This window comes from Tiliqua scincoides, chromosome 2 (genome assembly GCF_035046505.1).
Source record: "Tiliqua scincoides isolate rTilSci1 chromosome 2, rTilSci1.hap2, whole genome shotgun sequence".
Taxonomy (NCBI): Eukaryota; Metazoa; Chordata; class Lepidosauria; order Squamata; family Scincidae; genus Tiliqua; species Tiliqua scincoides.
In genome coordinates, this window is record NC_089822.1 from 158,422,016 (window position 1) to 158,448,522 (window position 26,507).

The 26,507-nt window shown below is 42.5% G+C and overlaps 1 protein-coding gene across 3 annotated transcripts in view; it reads right to left on the bottom strand.

The window, feature by feature from the left end:
* The window catches only part of UBE2O (ubiquitin conjugating enzyme E2 O), a 96,786-nt gene that overhangs the window by 69,300 nt on the left and 979 nt on the right, over window positions 1-26,507 (bottom strand). The window contains exon 2 of one of the 3 annotated variants that reach the window (XM_066614507.1): window positions 20,246-20,323. The exons of the other annotated variants lie outside the window; for them this stretch is intronic. The gene's annotated coding sequence lies outside the window, so the exon portion shown is untranslated. The remainder of the gene's footprint in view (window positions 1-20,245; window positions 20,324-26,507) is intronic. 3 annotated transcript variants of the gene reach the window in all.

A 26,507-nucleotide genomic window follows, 5' to 3' on the forward strand; every position in this document is an offset into this window, starting at 1 on the left:
CTAAGCAAGTGATAAATTTCCTATGGTTGTCTGGAAACCAAGTAGACCAGTGTTTCTCAAACTGTGAGTTAGGACCCACTAGGAGGGTTGCAAGCCAATTTCAGGTGGGTCCCCATTCATTTCAATATTTTATTTTTAATATATTAGACTTGATGCTACCATGGTATGTGTCTGCATTTGGGGAAATGTTATAGACCTGTACTTTTAACAAGCTACTATGTATATTCTTTTAACAATGACAGTAAATGGGATTTACTCCTGGGTAAGTGTGGGTAGGATTACAGCCTAGGTTTGTTAAATATTTTCCTGCTTGATGTTGTCACTTCCGGTCATGACATCACTTCTGGTGGGTTCTGACAGATTCTCATTCAAAAATGTGGGTCCCATTGCTGAAAGTGTGAGAACCCACTTGGAGTAGACAGATCTACGTAGTATGCCATTTTAACCAGACTTCCAAATCTGTGGAAGTTAGGAGCTGCAACAAATCTAAACCCAACCAAATACAGTACTGATATGCCTATGGTAACCCCTGGGGGCTGGGTGATAAGAATAGGCCCTCAGTTTGGCTGTACTTGTCATAAGAGGTGACTAAACAGTCACTTGGTAGATAGGGAAGGCAGCTCATCTGAGAGAAGGAAAACTCTGATCCCAAACCTCCACTGCCTTGTGGCTACATCCAGTTATGGAAAAGGCTTCAGGAGTCAACCTCGAGGCAAAATCCGGAGCCGGAGTCCCTGAGGCAGTTCATGGCTGAACACAGTCACGTTCTGGCAACTCCTGCGACGCCGCTGGAACCAACCTATTGGTTTCTGCCTTTCCATTGGACCATTTCAGCGACGTGGAGAGGGGGGATTTGCTGCATGGGTAACAGTCTATCCTCCATATCTACTTTACCCAGGCTTTGTGCTCTGGAGAGGACACTCTGTCCCAGAACCACTATTCAGAGCGCGATACCATAGTCTTCCGAGACTGAAGGATGCCAACAATGGTAATGGAGTTGATCTCAAACTCTTTCACCCACAAATTACTCTCATCCTATCCAGCAGAGACTAAATCCAAGGTATGCCCTGCTATACATGAGACCCAACTGTGCCTATCAGAGGGGTCTCTGTTTGGATCATGAATTTCCCCAAGGCAAACTGTGGCTGAACCCAAGGTCACTTCCAAGATTACCCCCCCCCCCCAGCTCAGAGAGAATGCTGTTCAGAATGGGGTGGTCAGTAAGTAATACTATTCAATTACATTTGTCTGGGTAAGTAATCTGCAGTTATGCATTTTATTTGTTTTTTTATTTTGCTAACTATAAATGTTTATATTGTGTATATATATCGCATCATTCTCCTGGTCTATTTTTCTTTGACAAGTCAGCTAAAGATCAGCACCTTATTCTACCTACTTTGCATTAAAGTAGTCAAAAGGAAGGTCAATTGCAAAAGCATTTTCTGTATTAATAAACTGCTTGTGCACAGTGACACAGATACTATCAGAAAGACTGCTAAGTTATAAGACAGAAGTACATGAAAAGAAGAGAAGCCAGAAGCACTGTAGGGAAGGAGATTAAGACTAAACATACTGTGTTTTTCCATTACAGCACCAATTAAGTAATAGGATATGCTACATTAAGAAATTTACACTCCAGTTGCGAGTGCCATCAGTGTCAAAGTTCCCTCAAGTACAGAGAAACCAAGCCAAGGTATCAAAAGTATTCATTCAATATTCCAGTCACAGCTCTGTTAGATGAACTTAAACTCACTGATATCAATGGAACTGAAATATGCTGTGGGTTGAATTTTAATCCCTATCTTTAATTTTTACTGCTGAGAGTATTAGCAGTGGATTCCGGTGGATTCAGACATAGAACTGATGATTCTTAATCTTCTCAGCAAGTCAACACAACAGACATTAGCTTTCTTTTTCATCTCTCCCCTCCGCTACATTAAGAAATAGGTTTTATACTGCACAGACTAGAACGTGAATTTGCAGCACCACCCAATGATACAACACCTGCATTTGGGATCAGATAGCAGTTTCTCAGTTTCTCAGCCAAGTTATTCAAGGTGTCCAATTTTGAGCAAAAGATCTACAGCAAGTAGAAACCAAAAGAATGCTCAAAGTAGGAGTTGGTGATCAAGGTCACTGAAATGAACCAGTTTACAGAATTTTTTGATCTGCCTGACATCCTGAACTGACAGGGTGTACCAAACTGTAGCTTGACAATCACATGCAGCTCTTTGACATAAAATCTGAAGCTCTCAGAAATATGTTGGCTGAGTTCCTTTATGCATCACAAATATAAAAGGAAAATAAGAAATTTTCAAGCTTTATAATTATTTATCAGGTATAAACTGAGTGCCCACTGGATTAAAATCTGTTTAATGTTCATGGTGAGTAAATATATTTAAGAACTTAAATGCTTCATAAATACAGTGGTGCCTCGCAAGACGAATGCCTCGCACAACGAAAAACTCGCAGGACGAAAGCGTTTTGCGATTTTTTGGTGACTCGCAAGGCGAGTTTTAATGACTGTGCTTTGCAAGACGAATTTTTTTTTTAATTCTTCATGCCAGTTTATGCTCTCATTCACCCTAAGGAAGGGGGGATCTTCATGCCAGTTTTTGCTCACATTCACCCTAAGGAAGGGGGGAGGATCTTCATGCCAGTTTATGCTCACATTCACCCTAAGGAAGGGGGGGATCTTCATGCCAGTTTATGCTCACATTCACCCTAAGGAAGGGGGAGGATCTTCATGCCAGTTTATGCTCACATTCACCCTAAGGAAGGGGGAGGAAGACAGCGAAGAAAGTGATGTCAGTGATTGTGGGCAAATGAGCTTCATAAATTCTGACTCTAGCGATGATGAGTTCTTGGGGTTTCCAGAAAACTAGAGTACTCAAACCTTTAAGTTTCTCTGTTTGTTAATGACAGTGATACAGTAGTTGGGGGGAAAAAACAGGGAAGATTGCATTTTGTTTTTACCCTCACTGAATGTTTTAAGACGCTAATCTCTCAACTGTTTTTTCAACCTTGAAGAAGATTCTGGTTTCAGCAGCATGATTCCTATGGCTGGTACCTCATGGATCCAAAAGTTCTGGTCAACTCGAGCACAAGAAATGCAACTGCAGTCTTTACCCCAAGAGTCCAATCCTCTGCATATCTACTCAGAGGTCCCATTATAGTCATTGGGGTCTACTCCTAAGCAAGTGTGGATAGGTTTGCAAATGACTTTCAAGAAGTGTGCAGTTATACTGCATTTGTGATCTAAAATTACAGTATTCTTAATCTCATCTCTTCTCTCTATAAATTATCTGACAAGTAGAGAAATCCAGTATTTACTGGATTTATATGCTGCATTTTTGCAAAAGCACTGAAGATAGTTTACAATTTAAAATACCAAGAACAAAAAAGTAACAAGAGAAATAGAACAGCAAAATTGTTTCAAATCACTGATTTGAAGCCTTCCCTAGACTTCTCCTCAGGGAACCGTGAAGGGGCGGTTGCCCAACAGTTCTCTGGGGTCACTGCAGTTATCTTGATTAGCTGATGCCACAAGCCCCCTAAATAAACCCTTGGTATTCAATTTATAATTAGATACAACTTCATAATCAAAATGCATAGATATAACTGCCCAAAATGGCAGTAGAATAAAAAAGATCTTTATTAATTAGTAATGCAGAAGATAATTCTCTAGATACCAGATAATTCTGGGAAGGAATTACTATACCACACAAATAACTTCACTATTCCTGGTCCTTAAGAGGAGGAATTGTAAAATAAAAGTCTCTAAATCCAATATAGAATAGTTTCTAGAAAAGCAAAGCAATCAGATTCTATTGAGAAAAACAGATGTTGATGAATTCATTTGTTTACCTAGACTGTTCTGTAACACAGGTAGCCATTGTGTAAAACTACAAATATAGTGACAATCCATTACAGCTGCCTTTATTACCTTGTCAAAGGGTTTTGTACTAGAATACAATAATAGCACTAGAATGGTCATTGAGTAGGAATCAACACCATCAAGCTGGAGTCACAGTTATCTACAACTACAATTTATCTGACGAGTCATGCTGATGGAAAGTGCATGTTTTATTTTTATGGATGTGAATTGTTTTTCAAAATGCTTTTCTGTTACAAGCTGCCAAATTGCTTTGACAAGACTTAGACCCCACCCATGATTCTGTCAGCTCCAGGTAATTTATAGTGACTGGCTGAACTTTAATTCAAATTACTAGCAACTATATTCTAATGAGCCTGCCTCTCTAATTGCTAGCTCTTTTGAGAATGCATCCTAAGCTGTAGCAAAACTCATAGTGATCCCTGAGAAATTTACAGGCTCACTAGAGATGTTAAGGATCAGGTCAAATCACTATGGAGCACAAGCAATGCAGTAACTTTAAACAATGGTGTGCTAAGGTACTAAAGACACGTACTACAAAGAGATAATTCTTGCTTCCACAATACAGCAACACTTCCAAATGTGCAAAAGATATATGCCACAAAAGTTGAGCACTGTGTGAAAACAGTGCTGTAGGAGAGTCATCATCGACTACGAGGCAAAAAACTCATTTTTTTGCTGATTGGGCTGATTGGGCATGCACTACTCTCATTGGTTACAAAATCTGTCAATCATACCTAGCACAAAGAGCACTGTAGTGGAACAGCACTAAAATAAGCAGTGTTATGAAACTTCAGAAACACTAAAGTTCTAATTTAGCAATTTTGACTGGAAAACTGCTTTGCTCTTAAGCCTCTACTTTAAAAACAAAACACACAAATCTTTAGTAGTGGCCTGGGAAAACCATTACAAGCCCCCAATCTCTTTTGACTGAGCAATTACTTAGTTATCTGATGTATTTCTCTTAATACAAGAACTTTATCATCTTACCAGATTAGAAAGTGCTGTTTTTAAGAACTCCCTGACTATCCTCAAGAGGATATCATCTGATACCACAGATACAGAATTTGTAAATTCCATACATATGTTCAGCTACATCTAAATAGCTGAATGATACTGTGCATATACCGCCTTTACATAAACACACTTGTAATTTGTAAAATTCTCCTACTTCACCATTATTTCAGGTCCCACCTTAGCTTTGGCAGTCTGAATTAAGCATTTCTGAAAGTAAAGGTTCACTTATATTTTGCCAGGGTAGAGCAACTGTTTCTATTCATCCTAGTAGTGGCTGTTTGATGGTACCTTCTTGTTTAGGGCCCAGGGGCCACATCCAGACCCCAGCAACTTTTGTCAAAGCACTCGCTAATGTTTGACATTTTTACTCCATATATATCATTTCTCAGTTTAAGAATGGCATTGTTTCTTTGTAATTGTCACATTTCTCTCTGTTCTGAATCACAAGTTGGTTACAAAAAAAATCCAAGTAAAACATTTATTTAAATGCCATTCATTTATAAAAATGATTTTTTTTTGCCTGCAAAGATGTGTACAATATGTAGTCCTCCTACTGAAATGTTTGGAGATTTCTGCTCTAGATTAAGATTACAAGTTCCCTCGGGACAGGAAACTACCTTCTCATTTATTGATATGTAAACCACTTTATGAACTTTTGTGCTGAAAAGCAGTATATATACTTAAAAAAAACTTTTGTCCCATGAATGCTTTTTGAATCCAATGAAAAAGTTGTATTTCCCTTTCACATTGCTTCTTGAACTTTTCTGGCTCGTGCCTCCCCTGATCCCTGTAGCCATTGGCCACGGCTCCCCATTACAACACCTCACCTCAGTTACCCCCAAAAAGGGGATGAAGGTGTTATAATTATACACTAGAAACAAGGCTGCCTGCACTCTGAGGCTGCAATCCTAACTCCACTTACTTGAGAATAAGCCCCATTGAAAAAAAGAGGACTTAATTCTGAGTAGACCTGGTTAGGATTGTGCCCTGAGTTTGTTAGCAGCACACATGGAAGGTTTTGAAAAGGGAGGGGGGAAGTCATGAATTTGCTGAGGGAGGGGAAGACTTTGTTTTGTGTGTATCTGCTAATTGCAAACTGATGCAAACTGAGACCTAGAAACTGTTTGGCTGGAATCCTAACCCCACTTTCCTGGGAGTAAGTCCCATTGAACACAATAGGACTTACTTCTGAGTAGACCTAGCTAGGATTGTGCCTTTTGTCTTACAATAGCAGCCAACAGAGTACCCCCCCCCCCAAAAAAAGGAGGCAGGAGGAAAGAGGGGAATGGCTAAAAAGGAATGGGGATTTTTATTTCTAATCAATTTTTGGAGACAAAGCCTAGAATGGCTTTTTTTCTTTTTTGAAGGGGGATGGAAAAGAGAAAGGTGAGGATCCTTGGTTAAGCTGACACAGAGCCCAAGCCTATGTAGATCTACTCAGAAGTAAGCCCCATTTGAGTCAATGGGGCTTACTCCCAGGAAAGTGTGGAAAGGATTGCAGCCACATACAGCAAGATCACAATCCACCCCAAAGTAGAGGGGAGCTGCTCACACACATACACCCAACATGCAGATGCCACCCCTGTCCCCCCCAGGCAAGATGGAGGGATGTAGGCTGGGGCATTTGGACACCCCCCCCCCACTAGGAGCAAGCTGGCTCCTTAATTCCCAAGCAGAGGAAAGCGCTGCACTGTCTGTACTTACTCTTGCCTCCCAGTTTGAAGCCTGCCAGGAGTGCGCCCTGTGCTGATAAGATGCAGCACCTCTGCACTCTTCTCTCCTCCAGCCTTGACCAATCCCAGGATGCCTGGGGCGAGGGGCACACTGGGAAATGTAGTCCTTGGGGCAAGGCTGCACATGGAGACAGCTCCATGATGAAATGCTGCACCTTTGCCTGCCCAGCCAGCCTTCTCTCCCACCTCCCCCCACCATGTTTCACACTGCCCCACCCACCTCACACTGCCCCACCCACCTCAGCCTTGGAAAAGCAGCAAGTCAGGAGGAAGCATGTGCAGCTGAGCAGAGCAGCTGCCGGCCACCTCTCTCCCCGAGATGCCTGGAGACACCCCTGGAGGCTAGCCACGCCTCACTAGGGAGGCAGGACGCACAGATTGAATACCTCAGCATTAGCCTCTTAGAAAACACCACCATCTTTTATTCTCCACTGCAGGAAAGTTGCAGAATGCTTTTTGATCAAAGGAGTTTGCATGGAATCTATAAGAATGCTTTACACACCATACAAGCAACTGTTACAGCAGTGATTGTCAACCTTTTTGTCTCATGGCACACTGACAAGGTACTAAAATTATCAAGGCACAAGGTAGCCATATGCTTGAAAACATCTAATGAGGGAGAGTCTACTACTACAGTTAGAAAATCTTTCCTTATGTCTTTGTCTAAATCTGCTTCCTATTTATTTATATAGTTTGTTACAGTATTTATATACCATCCTTTCATAGACTTTTTCAGTGAGATTTTTACAAATATTGTTCTATGAGAAAATCACATAGATTTCATGTTTCCCTTCATTGTGCCCTCATCCTCCTGGCTTCGAACCCAAGCTCTTGCAGGCAGCTGCAAACCAAGCTTTAGCCCAGTTTTCAAGATGTGATTTTTTTTGCCAGCTGGCTCCTTCACAGTCCTCCTCAGAGATATGGTAGCAGTTTCTCACAGTCTCTCTTCCAAGTAACCAATCTTGCTTAGCTTTTTCAGGCAGGTCAACAGCCCAATCTTCAGACCACACTTCCTGCCCAAAGGGTTTCAACTCATTGGTTCTAGTTCTGCCCCCAGGAACCACAAAGCATAAGGTACCTCTTAATTCTGCATGAGAACCCTTTAGGTACAGAAGATGGGTGCCAAATATCCCCTTAGTCTTCCCTTATCAATGTTCTCCTTAAAACATGATACCCAAAACTGGATGCAGTATTGCAACTGAAATCGCACTAGGGCAGAATAGAGTAGAACTATTACTGCTCATGATGCGGCCTCTATGCCTCCATTAATACAGCTCAACATTGTGTTTGCTTGTTTTGCAGTTGCACCACAATGCCAACTCATACAGTATTCATTAAAGTATTTTGTTTTCTCTGTAATCCATGTTTGTGAACTTTTGTTGAAAAGTGGCATACAGGTTGAGCCTCATTATTCCCATGGGTTTCATCCCAAGCAATATAGCAAATCAATTTAAAAAACAAAGTTTCTTTGCTCCAGTGATTTAAAAAAAGCCTTGCTGACCTTTGTGATGCAAGATAAGATTAAGACAATTCATCAATCAGTCATCCTCCAAGCACTTAGAAAGAAAGGCGATTCACTCAGTTCCTTCCTTCACCAATGCAAAGTGATTACCAATGCAAAGTGATTTCACCTGCTCAAGGGGTCTGCTGGAGAGAGAAGGATTGATGGATTGTCAGCCAGCTGCCTTCTCTCTCTCTCTCTCATTAAGGAGGCTATTGTTAACGGACTGTTCAGTTTTTTAAACTGATTTTAAAGGGATGCATTTTTCCCCTTCTCCAGGGATCAGCACATTCCTTCTCATTTGCAGTGGCCATTCCTGTTGAGTCAAATCCATGTATAAATCCTGTATAAACAACAATAGTAACAACCCAAAACATTTAGATCTTTTCACACAAGCTGTTGTGAATCCAGATGGCTTCCCCAACCTCTGAATTTTTTTGGTAAAATCCTGTGTGCACATTTGTCTGTTCAACTTCATTTTGTTGCTCAAAATAGTTTAGAATTATGATGGTGTCTTCCCATCATAAGGTTAGCTATTCCCTGAACTTCATGTCATATGCAAATTTGATAAGTAGTCCTTCTACACTCCTCATCCAGGTCATTTATAAAAATGCTGAACAGCACAGGGGCTAAGCCCTGTGGCACCTCACACAATACTAGTCTCCAGGCTGACATGGCGTCATTTATTAGCATTCATTGGAAAAAGTTGTTCAACTGGCTTTGAACCCAAACAGTAGTAACATCTAACTCACATTTTATAATCTTATTCCCAAGAATACAGCAACGCACATCCCCACCCCTGTATCCAGGGGCACTTTCAGTTATCCATGGTTCACAGATCTCCTGTCACGTTCATTTTTGTTTTGTTTGCCCTCCTTCTGCTGTCTCCTGTGCTGCCCACTTCCCCTTGCTGCCCACTTTCATAGCTGTTGTCAGGGGGAACAGCCCTGCAAACCACTTCCTGTTCAAGCTTGCCCTGGTTGCACCAATTAGCATCCAAGAATGCCTTGCAACTTCTGGTTGCTCTCCAGAATGTCTAGCGATGAAACAGTAAGTTTAGGGATCACCACTATCTGCAGTTTCAGCTATCTGTAGTAGCAGAAGAAATGTATCGCCATTGATACAGGGGGTGCTTCTGTACTTCGTCAAATGCATTCCTGATATTTAGATACACCAATTATCAACAGCAGTCCCAAACCTTTTAGCATTGGGAACCACATATAAAAACAATAATTGTAACCCACTAGACAGAAAAAAGAGCTATAAAGCAATTATATTATTTATTGTTGTTGGCAACCTTCAGTCTCGAAAGACTATGGTATTGCGCTCTGAAAGGTGGTTCTGGAACAGCGTCTAGTGTGGCTGAAAAGGCCAATTCGGGAGTGACAATCCCTTCCACACTGGGAGCAAGTGCAGTTTGTCCCTAGTCTGTCTCCCTGGCTATGGGCCTTCCTTCTTTGCCTCTTTGCCTCAGACTGTTGGCCAAGTGTCTCTTCAAACTGGGAAAGGCCATGCTGCACAGCCTGCCTCCAAGCGGGCCACTCAGAGGTCAGGGTTTCCCACTTGTTGAGGTCCACTCCTAAGGCCTTCAGATCCCTCTTGCGGATGTCCTTGTATCGCAGCTGTGGTCTAACTGTAGGGCGCTTTCCTTGCACAAGTTCTCCATAGAGGAGATCCTTTGGGATCCGCCCATCATTCATTCTCACAACATGACCGAGCCAAAGCAGGCGTCTGTTTCAGCAATGCATACATGCTAGGGATTCCAGCATGTTCCAGGACTATGTTGTTTGGAACTTTGTCCTGCCAGGTGATGCCGAGAATGCGTCAGAGGCAGCGCATGTGGAAAGCGTTCAGTTTCCTCTCCTGTTGTGAGCGAAGAGTCCATGACTCGCTGCAGTACAGAAGTGTACTCAGGACGCAAGCTCTGTAGACCTGGATCTTGGTTTATTAATAATTAATAAATTATTAATTAATAATTGGGGTACTATATTCCTGAGGCTGCTAGAGACCTCCCATATAATGTGTGTGTGTGTAGACATGTGCTAGACTCTCTCTAGAAATGCAGTTCAAGGACAGTTCCCCCTAACCTTTACAGTCATTCTCAGGGTACCCAGAAGGCTGAACTAGCAAGCAAGATGTGCAGTTAAGGACTACCAGGCCAGACAAAAGCTTGAAACTGGGTTCACACATGATCTGCAGCAAGTCAATTACCAGAGAAAAATCAGAAAATGTGACACTTCAATTTGGGGGTATGAAGATTACCCCATATTGCAGGTTAGCAATTCAGCTAACCATTTTCTTCTGCAAACCATGCAAGCCTGCTTGCAAAAGTTCTGTTGCGCTTGTTTCAAAAGGTTTTCAAGACCTAAAAATAGGCTTGTGACCCACTGGTAGGTCCCAACTGACAGGGTAAGTTCTGGGAAATGCTAATATGCAATTCAATATCTTTTGAATGACCACACACTTTTTCATTTTAAAAATTAGAAATACAAAGATAGGAGTCAGAAACCAGTGTCTCAATCAAGCTATCCTTTGCTGTGGTTTACTCCCCTGCCATGTGGTGGCAGAGGGACACGTGTATACTGCATGCCCAAAAGACACACTTGTTTCCCCCCACTTCTTATAAGCTGTGCTTGCTGGGGCGGAGGGAGAAGAGCTGACTATTTTTTCCTCATTCCATCCAGTCTCTGGACTGGACACACACCAGGTATAAAGAGACAGTCTGGACCAATGCGAGGAAGAAACAATCTATTTTCCTTAAGTTCTAGAACAGTGATTTTCAACCTTTCTCATCTCATGGCACATGGACAAGGTACTAAAATTGTCAAGGCACACCATCAGTTTTTGGACAAATAACAAGGCACACCTTTCTGTTGGTGGGGGGCTTATATCCCCAATGATCCTATTAATAAATGACCCTCCACCAAACTCCCACAGTACACCTGGGGACCATTCATGGCACACCAGTGTGCCATGGTAAAGTGGTCAAAAACGGCTGTTCTAGGATATCATAAACCTGCAGGAGCCAGCACCACTAGGATCCTCAGTGGATTGTGCAGGCCAAACAAGAGGGTGTTAGCTGCAGCTGCCCCCCCCCCCAAAAAAAACCAGGCAGTGGCTTGGTGATTTGCAGGCTGCAGCAATAGCTGCCTTCGCATAATCCCCCTTACTGTCAGTTGACAGTTGAGAGTTGAAAAGCATCTCAAGTATTATATTACATAACCTGGACATAGACACAAAGCAGAGTACTAGGTCTGAAGTGTTAAGCAACATGAAATACAGGTTGAGCATTCCTTATCCAAAATGCATGGGACCAGAAGTATTTCGGATATTGGATTTTTCCATATTTTGGAATAATTGCATATACATAATGAGAGATCTTGGTAACAGGGGCCCAAGGCTAAGCATAAAATTCATTTATGTTTCATATACCACTTATACACATAGCCTGAAGATAATTTTATACAATTTTAAAAATAATTTTGTGCATAGAACAAGGTTTGTGAATGAAACACAGCTTGTGATTTTATTTTTTTAAGCAAAAAAGTAAAAACAAAAAGTCATGTTAGTGCACAAAAAATTTCCATATTTCAGAATATTCTGCATTTTGGAATTCCAGATAAAGGGTGCTCCACCTGTACCAACAGTTCAGATTCAACAGCCAGGAAAAAAAGCTGTTCTGGTTTTGACTACATCAAAAACTTGAAACTGGTTAATTAGTTCACATTTTCAATTTTCCTGTTTCTAATTACCAGATGTCCCTTTACCAGGACAGAAAGACCGGATAAACAAATGGAGGCAAAATCCTGATTTTTATCCATTTTCTTCTCACTTTTTAGAGTTTCCTAGGAACCCAGCAACTTCTGTGATGCCTCAGCATCCTGAAAGGGATGCGGAGTCATTCAGATTCAGTGGCCATTATTTTTCTTGACTATTATTTGAACATTTTCTTCCTCAGTTGATTGATAAACAAAGGACCTGGCTCTGATTCAATTTATTGAATGATGAAGCCCACCTGACCTCCAACAGCAGGAATCTAGGAGCTCAGATGACATCCCCCATCCATGTAACCAATCCCACAGGCAAAGCAGGGTTAGCACCAGGTTTATACTACTTTATATAGTAGGACACATAGCCCTTTATGTATTTTTCTAGGTTCAAAGTCTGAAGCAACCAATTTCACAGGGGTTCGCCCACTCACCTTATTGCAAACGTGGCGGCCTGGGCAGCAGGAATAAGCAGGGTAGGAAAATACCTACAAAAGTTGCATCAGATTTTTGTCTTGATTTCTGCTTGCCTTTTAGCTTCTTTATCATCCTTTACTGCTTCCCTTCCAGTGTCTTGTTCTTATATAGTACTTCACATTTTTCCATTCACTGCTCTGATTTTTCAGCACTTTAATAAACTTTCATTTCTAAGGTTTCTGACTGGTTTCTGTTTATTTGGGAGTGGTTTGTCTCACCTACCAAACCACTCATTCTTCACTACTGAAAGGTTATAAGGAGATCACTCAATTTGGGAGCTTTCTAAGGGATGTTTTCCCAACACAACCTTTTTTAGACTGTGCTCTCAGGCTTTGAGTGGTGGCAATGAACTACTTTTTTCCCAGTTTACCCAGTAAAAAAAAAAATGAAATGAAGAACAAGAGCGAAGGTTAAGGTTAGCCACTAGGCACTGACACCACATCTAGCTCCTCACCAGATCTTCCAGGATTCCAATACATATGGGGTTATGACATCTGCTTATCTTACATGGATACTAAAGAACTCCCCCCACCTTCCAGAGGCAACCTGCTGGAAGGAAAAAAGGACACAGACTCCAGAGGTGGGGAAAAGAAGAAGCCAGAGCTGGGGGGGGGGGAAGGTGGGGGGGAACCACAGGCCAGCTTCTGCCCTGCCTGCCTGCCCTCACTCAGGCTGCAACCTTCTCCACACTATCTTGGGAGTAAGCCCCATTGACTACAATGGGACTTCTGAGCAGACAAGTTGGTTGGAGCTCTCAGGCTGCAGTCCTCTCCATACTTTCCTGGGAGGAAGCCTCACTGACTACTTGTGAGTAGACCTGCATAGGAGGGGGCTGAGGCTGCAGCCCTCCACACATTCCTGGGAGGAAGCCCCACTGACTACAGCGGGCTTGTGAGTAGACATGCACAGGAAGAGGCTGATGTTACAGCCCTGCACACCTTCCTGGGAGTAGCCCAGGGACTACATCGGGGCTTACTCAGGAACAGACCTGTGCGGGCTCCCACTCACCCGTCCTTGCGCTTGGCCTTAAGCAGGCTTCAAGGCTGCCATCCCAGGCACCCTTTCCTGGGAGTAAGCTTCATCCTCTGTAATGGGGCTTACAACTGAGTAGACACGCATAGGAGCAGGCTCCATGGCTGCAATCCCAGGCACCCTTTCCTGGGAGCAAGCTTCATCCACTGTAATGGGGCTTACTACTGAGTAGACACACAGGATGTCTCCTCTGCTGTGGAGGAAAAGCCAATCCTTGCACTGAGTGGGGACCTGCTCAGGGAAAGTCGGGCTGCAAGGGCTCGAAATGGCTGAGGAGAAAGACGGCTCAGGATTGGCTGGTGGTCAGCCAGTGAAGGGCCCCGAGCCATTCCAACAGAAAAAGCCAGGAGCCTGCTGGATGCTGATTGGCTGAGCCTGCTGGAGAGTTGGGGAAGGGAAAAACAGGGACTTTAAGCGGGCAAAATTGAAAAGGGAAACCAATGCCGGGCAGGTGGGGGGTGAAGGGAGAGGAGGGCAGTGAGCTCAGGGGGCGGAGGGAAGCAGCCTGTACTCCCAACACAGGTGCCTCCTGTCACACTCTTTGCCACTTTCACCTGGAGGAGCCGCAGCAGACAGCTGAAAGAGCCACATGCAGCTCTAGAGCCGCAGGTTGCCGACCCCTGCCTTATACCAAGTGAAAAAGTGATCCAATAGTTCAAGGTTGGTCCAAGACATCCTAAAGCCTGAGGCAGCATGTCCCATGCCATCTCAACCCCCCCATACCACCTTTGCACGCATGCTCATGCATGTGAAGACACCCCATAAATGTAGGAGCACAATAGGCACATCTCCACCCATTCCCTTTATCAACCAGAAGTGCAACTTGACATTTTCCCTCTGCATGCTCCTTCCTTTTGACATGAAAGGAAGTATTGCAACCTGGGTTCCTATTCAGTACTGCTTCCTTTCATATCAAAGGAAAGTGGTGCGCAGCAGAGAGACTACAAATTTCACTCACTGTAAGTGAACTAAAGGGAAGGGGGGGTTATTCCAAATCATCTGTCCTTGCCTACTTTGTGCTTTCCAAGCACAAAGTAGGTAGGGACAGGTGATTTGGGGCACAGCACTCTTTTTTCCACCCCTTCTTCAAGCAGCACTGAGGGAAGCAGTGAGAAAAAGCTCCTTATCTCCTCACCATACTCCGTCCCTTTTCACCATACCCTCCGTCCCATGTCAGACCCTTTTGACATCCGAAGCGGAGTGAAGCAGGGCTGTGTTCTTGCACCAACCTTGTTTGGGATTTTCTTCGCTGTCCTGCTGAAGCAGGCCTTTGGAACTGCAACAGAAGGCATCTATCTCCGGACCAGATCAGACGGAAAGCTCTTCAACCTCTCCAGACTGAGAGCAAAATCCAAAGTCCAGCTGAAATGTCTGCATGACTTCCTCTTTGCCGACGATGCAGCTGTCACTACCCACTCTGCCAAAGATCTCCAGCAGCTCATGGATCGTTTTAGCAAGGCCTGCCAAGATTTTGGACTGACAATCAGCCTGAAGAAAACACAGGTCATGGTTCAGGATGTGGACTCACCTCCCTGCATTACAATCTCTGAGCATGAACTGGAGGTTGTCCATGACTTTGTGTACCTTGGCTCAACGATCTCCGACACTCTTTCTCTCGATACCGAGCTAAACAAGCGCATCGGTAAAGCAGCTACCACGTTTTCCAGACTCACAAAGAGAGTCTGGTCCAACAAGAAGCTGACGGAACATACCAAGATCCAGGTCTACAGAGCTTGCATCCTGAGTACACTTCTGTACTGCAGCGAGTCATGGACTCTTCGCTCACAACAGGAGAGGAAACTGAGCGCTTTCCACATGCGCTGCCTCCGACGCATCCTTGGCATCACCTGGCAGGACAAAGTTCCAAACAACACAGTCCTGGAACGTGCTGGAATCCCTAGCATGTATTCACTGCTGAAACAGAGACGCCTGCGTTGGCTTGGTCATGTCGTGAGAATGGATGATGGCCGGATCACAAAGGATCTCCTCTATGGAGAACTTGTGCAAGGAAAGCGCCCTACAGGTAGACCACAGCTGTGATACAAGGACATCTGCAAGAGGGATCTGAAGGCCTTAGGGATGGACCTCAACAAGTGGGAAACCCTGGCCTCTGAGCGGCCCGCTTGGAGGCAGGCTGTGCAGCATGGCCTTTCCCAGTTTGAAGAGACACTTTGCCAACAGTCTGAGGCTAAGAGGCAAAGAAGGAAGGCCCATAGCCAGGGAGACAGACCAGGGACAGACTGCACTTGCTCCCGGTGTGGAAGGGATTGTCACTCCCGGATTGGCCTTTTCAGCCACACTAGACGCTGTGCCAGAACCACCTTTCAGAGCGCGATACCAGAGTCTTTCGAGACTGAAGGTTGCCAATACAGATACTCCGTCCTCACGAGGAATGTAAAGTTTAAAACAGAATACATTTCATTTAAACTTTAAGTCCCGCCTGTAGGTGCAGCATGAGAAGGGAAGCGAATGATCAAAATCTCACTCGCATGCAGGGGCCAATGAACGAAGCTCACATCCATGATGGGGTAAAGGTAGACCATAGCAGATTCAGAGTGAGGATAATCTGAATTCACCACTCCTCCAACCATCAGCCTGATGTAAACCACACAATACTGTTTCATGGCTAAGTTAGCCACACGTCCCTTGCTAGTTACTGCCATATTAAAAACCTTGTTAATACATAGCATTGTCTTGACTACACAAGACTAGTCTCACAAACTTGTTAAATGAAGCTTGGCTTTGTTTTATAGTAATCATGGTGAAGAAAAGTTTAGAACTATTGTACACGCATGATACACATGACAGAAGCTCAGAAACTTCAGAGAGAAGTTGGCTAAGTTCTTCAGTAGTCAGGGCTTCTGAGATCTGCACAAATCTTAATTGTTTTATCCCAAATTATTCATCAACTAGGCCTCCAAATAAGTTGAAAGCCCCAAACTTGTACCCACACATTGATTGGTCTGTATTATTTATTCTGAACACAGTGCAGCATTTGTGGCTAAAAAGAACAGTTGTGGTATAAGACACACACCCTGCTAAGAACCTTGCAAGATGAAAACATTGCAATAGAAAGACTGACAATACAAACTAAAAAACTCTCAGCTAATAATTTTAATGCCAAGTATTGGAATTGGAAGAAAAACAGACAAAGCTTTAGACACAACAATGGCTGCTTTCCAAATTGATAAACTACTTAAGTTACTTGCTACATTTCTTTGTTTAAATTTGGATGTACACCACCACCAGCAAAACAAACGGGAAAAAAGGGAGCAAGATACAAGGGAGAGATCAGGTAGAATGTAAACAGTGAGGCAAGTTTTTCCAACCTGGGTGCTGTCAGTCTTCAGAGCTTGCAAAATCCCTCATGTAATTAGATAGTTCAAAATAGTCAAAAGGGAAGAGGCTTTTCTCTTCGCAAATATAACGTACTATTACTGCTTTTTGCATTCACAGATTTGAAGTGAGGCTTTGTAGATCCATCTATAGCAGTGGTTCTCACCCTTTCAGAGCCCATGGATCACTGATGCAAAAACTGGAATTGCTGTGAACCTCATCCATCCAACCCCCCTACACACACACAAATACAATTAAATTTGTAATAATTAGAGAAGATTTATTAGACTCACTATTTTCACAGAAGATTTGTTGGTTGCTGCTTTTGTTGCCAGCTGTGGCTGCAGGCAATCTATTCTTCACCCTCTCCAGTGGTCCATGGGGAAATGACTCCCAAACAAGCACTCCCCCATGGGCTACCAGAAAGGGCGGAGAACTGACCACCCACAGCTGCAGCCAATACTTCAGTGCTGGCTGAAGTTAGTCCATTCTCCACCCTCTTTGCTGCTCAGTGAGGGAGCACTTACTCAACGAGACACTGTTCAAAAACAATTTTTTTTTCCCCTGAGACCTCACAGACCACAGGCTGGGAACCAGTGACTTTCACAGACAGAGAGGCACCCATCCCCATGTATCCACAGATCCCGTATCAGCCAATTCACTTATCTGCGGTTCTTCACCCCCTGCTTTCATTACTTATCTGTAGAAGGTGTACTTATCACCATATTCTTATTGTGGCGCCAAGCACTCATGTCTCTTTCCAGCCTGTTATAGAATGCTAGGGGTGCAATGGCAGAAGTAGTCAGCCAGAACACTAGAGCAGGGAGACAGCAAGAATGCTAACAGGAAGTTTCCTGTTAGCGTTTTCTTAGCTTCCTGCTAGCATTCTGGCTGTCTCCATCCTCTAGCATTCTGGCTGAATGACTTGGTAACTTTCAGCTGAAGTTACTGTCATGTTCCCAATGCAGGGATGCCCTTGAAAACAGCTCAGAAAGGTTAACGAAATTTGTATTTTGACCTTCCTTCAATGAGCTAAGGGTGCTGAAAACAGATACAGATTATCCTAACAGCTACCCTATCAGGCAGGTTAGGCAAGCTCTTATGCATGCACCACAGAGAGTTCTCAACTGAGCTTCATGGTTGAGTAGATATTTGAACTTTGATCTCCCTAGCCCAAGTCTAGGGGTGTCAAAGATGAGGCCTGCAGAAGCTCCTTATCTGGCCTGGAATCCATATCTTTCCTTCGTTCTCTTATCTTTCTCATGCCTGCTGAAGCCTGTCAAGAAAAATCAGGCAATGTGTTCAGATCAATGATAGAAGTGATGCTTCTAAGAAATCAGTCACTTAAGGCCAAAACATGATCATTGAGAGAGGCGGCATTAGAGTGTGAGTGATAGTCGAGGAAGGATCAAAGGATGTGAGTGGCAAGGTCATTATAGTTCAACCATTTCTGCCCAACATTGCATATACAGAAGAAGGATCAAACATGTACATCTTTGGGCTGGGCAGAAATGGGTTAAGTCAAACTGGTCATTACCAATTTTAAGATGACAATGGTTAGTACTGCTCAGGTCTTTAACTGCCCCACACATGGGAAAAAATTAGAGGAAACACTGCTCAGCAGAAGCAGCACAGCTGAAAGGTCAGCCCACATGATAACTAGGCTCTCCTGTATCTTGAAAATATGATCAAGAATCAAGAAATGAGTAAGGGAGAAAAAGGAGGGAAGTCATTACAACAGGGTGACCTTAACATGAATTATCTTGTCTTGAACATATTCAGAGCTAGACACAGCCAGCTTGAACGAGTCTGGACTGGTTCTTCAGAGGCAATTCCCCCCTGCTGGTAAACTATGAAAATGTGGTGGAGGGTTTTGTGCTGATTGGATGGTTGAATTGCACATGAATGTGATTGGGTAAGTTTACAATTCCTGGTTATGCTATATAAAGACGTGATTGCTGCTGGCTAGGGGTCAGATGCATGTACTGTAGTTGCTATGTGTATCTCACCTGATGCATCAAATAAACCTCTTTCTATTTCGTGTACCTCTGCTAATTTCACCCCTTGCTTGCGTCCAAATTCCCCTACGCGAGTTCCAAGGTGAGAAAAGAGTGGTCATCTGGTTATTTCTACTTAGTGATGTCACTACTGGTTCTCAGCAAGCACCATACATACTAGCTTCGGCCTGCTGTACGAAACTAGTTTGGCAACCCAGCCCAAGTCAAAACACTTTACTACACTGACTCTTAAACAGTAGTTGGCCCAGAATTCAGCTGCCTGACTGTTGGACAGGCTCAGTCATCAATACCATAAAACACAAGAATTAAAAAAGCTCCACTGGTTACTAGTTAGTTTCCAGGCTCAATTCAAGTGGCAGCTCCTATTAAAGTTCAGAGTCTCTAAGGAATTCATTCCTACACTATGAATTCTGCCTGCATTACCTCATCTGAATTGTTTATCAGAATACCAGACTACAGTCTTTTACGCTAGTGGTTTTCAACCTTTTCCGTACCATGACCTCAATAAATAAAGTATGAGACTGGGGAACCACTGCAGATCTGGTTCCCCTTGTGGGACCCGATCGGCCCACCCCATTTCCCCCACCTCTTGGGTTTTCACAACAAGGCTATGACGTAGCAGTCTAAGCAGGGCAGGCCTTAGGAGCAGAGCAAGACAGTGAGAAGAAGCTGTTCAGGAATATATCAAGAACTCAGTTTTGATAAGGCAGTATCACGATCGGATTGAATCCAAGCCCTCTCTTGCACAGACATTGAAAGACTGCCACAAACCCCCAAATGAGGCTTATTGGGATCATGATCCATAGGCTGAAGAACCCTGTTTCATGCCATTATTCAACTTGAATTGAGGAGGGGGAGATTTGGGGCAACACAAAATATCTAACAAATCCAGACAGATAGAAAAGAAGCAAGCCCTGCTGACTGGGCACCTAAATTACCCCTCAAATAGGTTCAGGCATCACTACTCATCCACCACAGATAAAATCATAATGACTTTTAGACATGGCATAAGAGTTGAAACGGAAAAGAGATGATAAACTTTCAGAAAATAAATGAACATAAAAATAGTTAGTAATACTAACATACTAATGTAATGCTAATCAGCAAACAATTAATACTAATATAATACTAATATAATTAGTAATACTAAATGAGCAAACAATTTCTCACTTGCATTACAGCACTGATATATTGCCATGATATGTTAGCCTATATATTTAGAAAAGTCATTTTCAACCACTGTGCCTTGGCACACTGGTGTGACACAAGCGGTCTACAGGTGTGCCACAGGAATTTGGGGGAAGGTTATTTATTAATAGGGCCAATGGCAGATGTGAGCCCCTACTCGCAGCATGGTGTGCCTTGTCAATTGTCAAAACCCTGGTGGTGTGCCTTGACCATTTTATTGCCTTGTCAGTGTGCCGTGAGATGGAAAAGGTTGAAAATCACTGTATTTAGAAGCAGGCTACCTCAGCATGCCAGATGAAAGGAGACGGCAACAGGATGCAGGGCTCTTCTTATATTCAGTAGGTCTGGGGTGGGGTGGTCTGTAGAGTGAACACAAAAAAATTCTTTGCTGGATCAGGCAAAGAGTTTCATCTAGTCCAGCTTCCTGACCTCATAGTGGCCCACCAAATGCCTCTAAGAGCACATAGGGCAATAAGATATCTGTATCTTGCTTCCACTTCCTTGCACCTGGAATTCAGAAATTAGCTACTTCTAAAAAGTGGAGGTTGCATACAGTCAGCATGACTTGTAATCTGTGTTGAATTTTTCCTCCACAAATTTCCTTTCTGAAGGTATCTAGATCAGGTGCCATCACAACACCCTGGTGCAAGCGGTTCAACAGATTAATTACAGAAATTAATCCTGGTGCTGGGTAAATAAATGTTTCCTTTTATTGCTTTCAATTCTCCCATCAGTCAGTTTTAGTGATGTCCCCTGGTTCTGTGTTATGCAAGATGCAAATAACTTCCCTCTGGCTATCCCATGCATAATTTTGTATATGTCTCAATCCCCTTTCCCACCTTCCTTTTAGACAGAAGAGCCCCAAATGTTTGTCACTCCCTTCTGTACCTTTTCCAGTTCTGCTATATCCTTTTTTAGATGTGGCAACCAGAACTGGGTACAATGCTTCAGATGTGGCCTTACCATCTATTTGTGCAATGGCATAATGTGAAGAGTTTTATTGTTTAATGATCCTGAGCATGGAACTGCCCTTCTACACAGCTGCTGCACACTGGGTCTATCTTTTCATCAAGTTGTTGACCACCACCCCAATCCTGATCCATCACAGATAACTGAAAACACTTCATCCTCAATCTCAAACAGTTGAAGATGTTACTTGGAGACACTTTTAAAAAAAGAATTCAACAGCATGATCTCCAAGTCTATACAGCCAAACAGAATTAATCATAGATTTTAAACCTGCAGAACAAAGGGAAGGAAATAAAGGGCAAGTAATTGCGGCCCTCAAGGACTCCCTATCTGGCCCATGGGGAGCCCCCAGTCTCCAATGAACTTCTGGCCCTTCAGAGACTTGCTGGAGCCCACACTGGCCTGATGCAACTGCTCTCAGTGTGAGGGCGACTGTTTGACCTCTCGCATGAGCGGTGGGACAAGGGCTCCCTCCACTGTTTGTTGTTTCATGTCTGTGATGTAGCAGCAGCGAAGGAAAGGTCAGACTTGCTTTATGTAAGGCCTTTTATAGACCTTGAGCTATTGCAAAACCTTCATTCATTCATATAAGTTTCATCTCTAATATATTCATTTATGTACATAAGTAAATTTATTCAAATTTGAAATGTAAATTGATTTTTTTTATACTTGGCCCCTGACAGTGTCAGAGAGATGATGCAGCCTTCCTGCTAAAAAGTTTGGACACCAAGTGTTTGGCAGGAGGGCCACATCATCTCTCTGACACTGTGTCAGGGGCCAGGGAAAAAAAAGAAGTAATTTACATTTAAAATTTGAATAAATTTACATACATGAATTTATTAGAGTTGGTACTTATATGAATGAATGAAGGTCTTGCAGTAGCTCAAGGCTTATAAAAGGCCTTGCATAAAGCAAGACCAGCTTTTAGTTCGCTGCCACTGCTGCATCACGGATGTGAAACATCAAGTAGTGAAGGGAGCCCTCATCCCACAGCTCAGGTGAGAGGTCGAACAGTTGTCTTCATGCTGAGAGCAGTTGAGTCAGGCCAGCAAGGGCTCCAACAAGTCTCTGGACGGCCAGAGGCTCATTGGAGACTGGGAGCTCCCCGAGGGCTGGGTTGGGAGCTCCTGAGGGCTGCAAGTGGTCCCCGGGCCAGGGTTTGGGCACCCATGCACTAGAGGGATACAGCAGGTTATGCATTCAAACAATTCAATTGTACAGGCCTGAAGAAATTCCAGTAAGCCTTTTGTTTTCCTTCAATCTCAAACCACAGTTAATGTCAAGTGGTTTCTAAGTAATCCCTCAAGAGACTAAATGAAATGTCAGTGGCAAAAGGTCTGATACACGTGGGTCTCACAGGTGAATCACACAGTAATAGTTCAGAGTATGAAAAACTACATAATGCATTAGAACACATAATCCTTCAAAGTGAACAGCATTTTAACTCTAGCTGTAACTATTTATATTTATCATCTCTGCCATACTGGGGCAGACTAAAAATATAAAAATGTTTATTGTTATGGTTTACATTACATTTTGTTGTAAGATATAGACGCTGATCACCTTGAAGAACTGGAAGCAAAAAATGCTTTTTTTTTTTTTTTTTGCAAAAAGAGTCAAAGAACTGGAATGAAAAACAAAACCAGATATAAATGCCAGCTGCAGTATTTGAGACCACCCCAACCAGCCACTGAGTTGCAGTGGCATCATGAAATACTCAACATTCTAAGTCAGTCATTTTCAACCACTGTGCTATAGCACACTGGTGTGCCACGAATGGTCTACAGGTGTGCCGCAGGAGTTTGGGGGAGGGTCATTTATTAGTGGAGCCACTGGGTGATGTGAGCCCCCCACTTAACAGCATGGTGCGCCTTTTCTTGTCAAAAAACTGTTGGTGTGCCTTGACAATTTTAGTACCTAGTCAGTGTGCTATGAGACAAAAAAGGTTGAAAATCACTGTTCTAAGCACTGTGGACTCATTCCAATCCAATCCTGCTTACTTTTACTCAGAAATATAGCCCTCTGCATACAAAGGGGCTTACTCTTTACTAAGCGTATTTAACTGCAGCCTTAAAAAACAATCACATAGGGCCTGAAAGGGCTATGAGTTATTGCTGAAAAGGAGAACATATACAGTACAAGACTATTTTTATGTGCATGAATTAAGGTACATGAGCAGGCATAGAAGAAGATACTGGAAACAAAGTGCACGCATGCACACAGACCTCTCACTTACATACTTAATGGATATCTAACATATCTGAGGGCCCAATTCTATCCAGTTTTCCAGTGCTGGTGCAGCTGTGCCAATGGCATGTGCGCTGCATCCTGTGGTAGGGAGGCAGTCACAGAGGTGTCCTAAAGGTAAAAGAATATTTGTTCCCTTACGTCAGGGCCGCATTGCAGCTGAACTAGTGCTGTCTGAAACGGCCAAACTTCGCAATTTCCAGAACTCACAGTTTTTCTGCATATTATATGATATTACACCATTGCACAAAAAACTTGTGTTAACTCTAAGAGTCAGCTCCAAAATGTAGGAGCTAGTCGAATGTTCAGTTTTCTGGGTTTTTTTTAAAAAATATGAAAGGGATAAGTTAAATTTTGCACACAAACTAACATTGCTGCCCCCCCCCCCAAGACAACCACATGTAACCACTTCCGCATCTGAGATTACAAATACTGCATTTTACTGTAAGGGATGTTGTTCAGCCTTGCAACAACCTGCAGGTGCCGTAGGGCAATTCTGAGTCACTATGTGACCAGCTACCCAGAATTTGTTGAGTCTGGTCTTATATATTTCTTAGCTACAATACTTATTCAAGAATACAAGTTAGGGGAAAAGACAACTACAAGATTGTTGCCTTGAGTATCAGAATTTATTTCTAACCCCCCAAAAATTAAAAGGATATAGACTTTTTGTGGGTTTTGGATGAAACAGTGCACAGTAAGTTTAATAAGTTTAATATACTTGTTATATAACCATCACATTGGTTCTCAAATTAAGAGAATGATTTTTCCCCTGCACATTATGCATTGTGTGTCCCAGAGGGCATCTTAGAAGAGGTCAACCAAACTAGAAACCTACAAGGCAAGTTAGATAACTAGCAACCAATAGTCAGTTGCAATTTCTTTCATGGAATTAGAGAACAGTAATAGGTTAACTTTCCAATGATATTTGTAAAAATTTTAAAAAATATAAAGTTATTTAAGTAAAAGTTATGTAAGAATAAGTTTGATGTAAGGAGAACAATCCTAAATCAGGTGGAAGAATACTGAAAAATGTTTTTAAGTTATCTTATAGCTCAGTTTGCAAGGTCAAAGTAACAAAGAGAAAGAAGAATGTGTGTGAACTGCAGCAACAGTAAGACTTCTCAAGGAAATCAGTATTGATCAGCCAACACACACTACAAATTGACACTTGACAGCTTAGTTAAGTGTTCTTATGAATAAAAGACCAGGGAAGCAATGACTTAATACATTTATTTTAGTCACTGCACTAGTTGTCTTCTCAAGACTAGTTCCCACAGATTAAAGTTTTCAAATCTTGATCAGCAAGAGCAAGCTTACATAAACCTTTCCCTCACAGCAGTCTAGAAATTATTTTGCCAAAATGTATAGCTGCCAATGCGAATGAACAAGCAATACCTCCTTTTTTTCTACTAACATCCACGAGCTGCATCTCCAACAGTATTGAGGTATCAAAATGGAATAAAGTTAATCTGTTATTTAAAATGTTACCACTGGACTCATTAGAGATAATTTATTAATTATACAAAATTTGTCCATATCACTTCGCAACAAAGCAGTGACAAAGAACATTCATTACCGTGTATTCATTATTTCAAATACAGTATGGTTTCCTACGCTGCACCACCTAACTCCCAGAGGGCAAGGAAGAGAAGAAAAAGGCATAATGAGTAATGACTGTTTAGAGTTACTTGAACTGCAAGCAGCAATATAAGCCTGGATACAGGTACACACAGAGGTTAGGAATTATTTCCGGTAATTCAGAATTCCTATGATAAGGACAACATCTTCCAGTAGTTACAAGATGGACAATATACAATAAGGTGTCACAAAGAGCTTCCATTCTGTCCACTTCCTTAGACAGTAATGAATCTCTGCAACTCTGAGTCACTGTCAATGAACTGGGCAAAATTTTGGAAATTTTGAGAAAAACAAGGCAGTACTTATAATCCTATAGCTTTTAAACTAGCTGAAAGCCAGCAAAAAAAAGTAAAGTTCAATGATTTGAGAATGACATACCCTTTGGTATAAAAATACTAAGAGACAGGCAATGTTGGTTATGGGATGTTCATAGTACAGAGTGTCTGAAGTCAGAACTACTTTTAAAAATACAATATCCAGCAACGTGTCTGTGGAAAAGAAACAATGCACATGAGAAAGCTGTGTGCTTTCTTGAAACCTTCAAGTTTACCAAAATTGTAAGTTCTCAAAATAAAAAGTCAATCTTGCTTTACAAATCCCTTTATTCCAAATTTAGTCACCCTATGAAAGGAAAAACAAAAACTGGGCAAAATGCAAAATTCTGATAAAGTCAAAGTTGCACAGAACTAATTTATAAGTTTAGTTCTGCAAAGGAATAAGTACAAGCATTGAACAATAAGCATTGACGATTTCAACATACAATTTTCTTCAAGCCACATAGCAATGGATGTCTAACATATATCTGAGAGCAACTTTCATGCACTAGGGCTTGAAAGGTTTTTTGCCAGTAATACCTACCTTCTACAAACTTAGTTTACAAGTTAGCCCAAGTTTGTTTTCACATAAACTGACAACTGGTTTGCATGGGGGGTGGGGGGGAGGAGATACAAAGCTATTACATTTATTCCAGGTCTGCACTGCAGGTTCAATTCCCTGCTTAGCCATGAAGCTTCCTGGGTGCCCTTGGGTCAGTCACTATCTCTCAGCCTCACCTACCTTACAGGGGTGTTGCAAGGACAAAAGGAGGTGAGGAACCATGTAACCACCCTGAACTCCTTGGAAGAGGTATAAAAATGTGATAAATACTTAGACCTTTAACCCCCTCCCTGTCTCACTACTACATATACAACAGGAAAATAGAAACACATCAAAGACAAAATGAAGGGTTTCTAATTTCAACAGAGTTTCTAACCTCCAACCCACCCCTGTACTTCAAGAACATGTGGTATGTTTTGAGTTTCCAAGCTGTGGTAGACACTGCTAACTGGACAGCAACCCCACCCCATGCTAGTAAAGCATATTTCCTTAAGGTCTAACTTCAGTTCCTGCAAGATGACACAGTATTAAGTCCACCAATAAGAAGCAGCATCATAATACATGCTGTAATCCAAATGACTTAACTAAATGTGACATCAAAGATGAAATCCTATGCACCCTTTCCTGGGAGTAAGCCCCACTGAACACAACAGAACTTACTTGTGAGTAGGCATGCGATGAATAGACGGGTGGGTGGGTGGATAGAAAGATAGAGAGATAAAATTCCAGGGAATGGGGGATGAATAGATGGGTGGGTGGGTGGATAGAAAGATAGAGAGATAAAATTCCAGGGAATGGAAAAAAATAGGA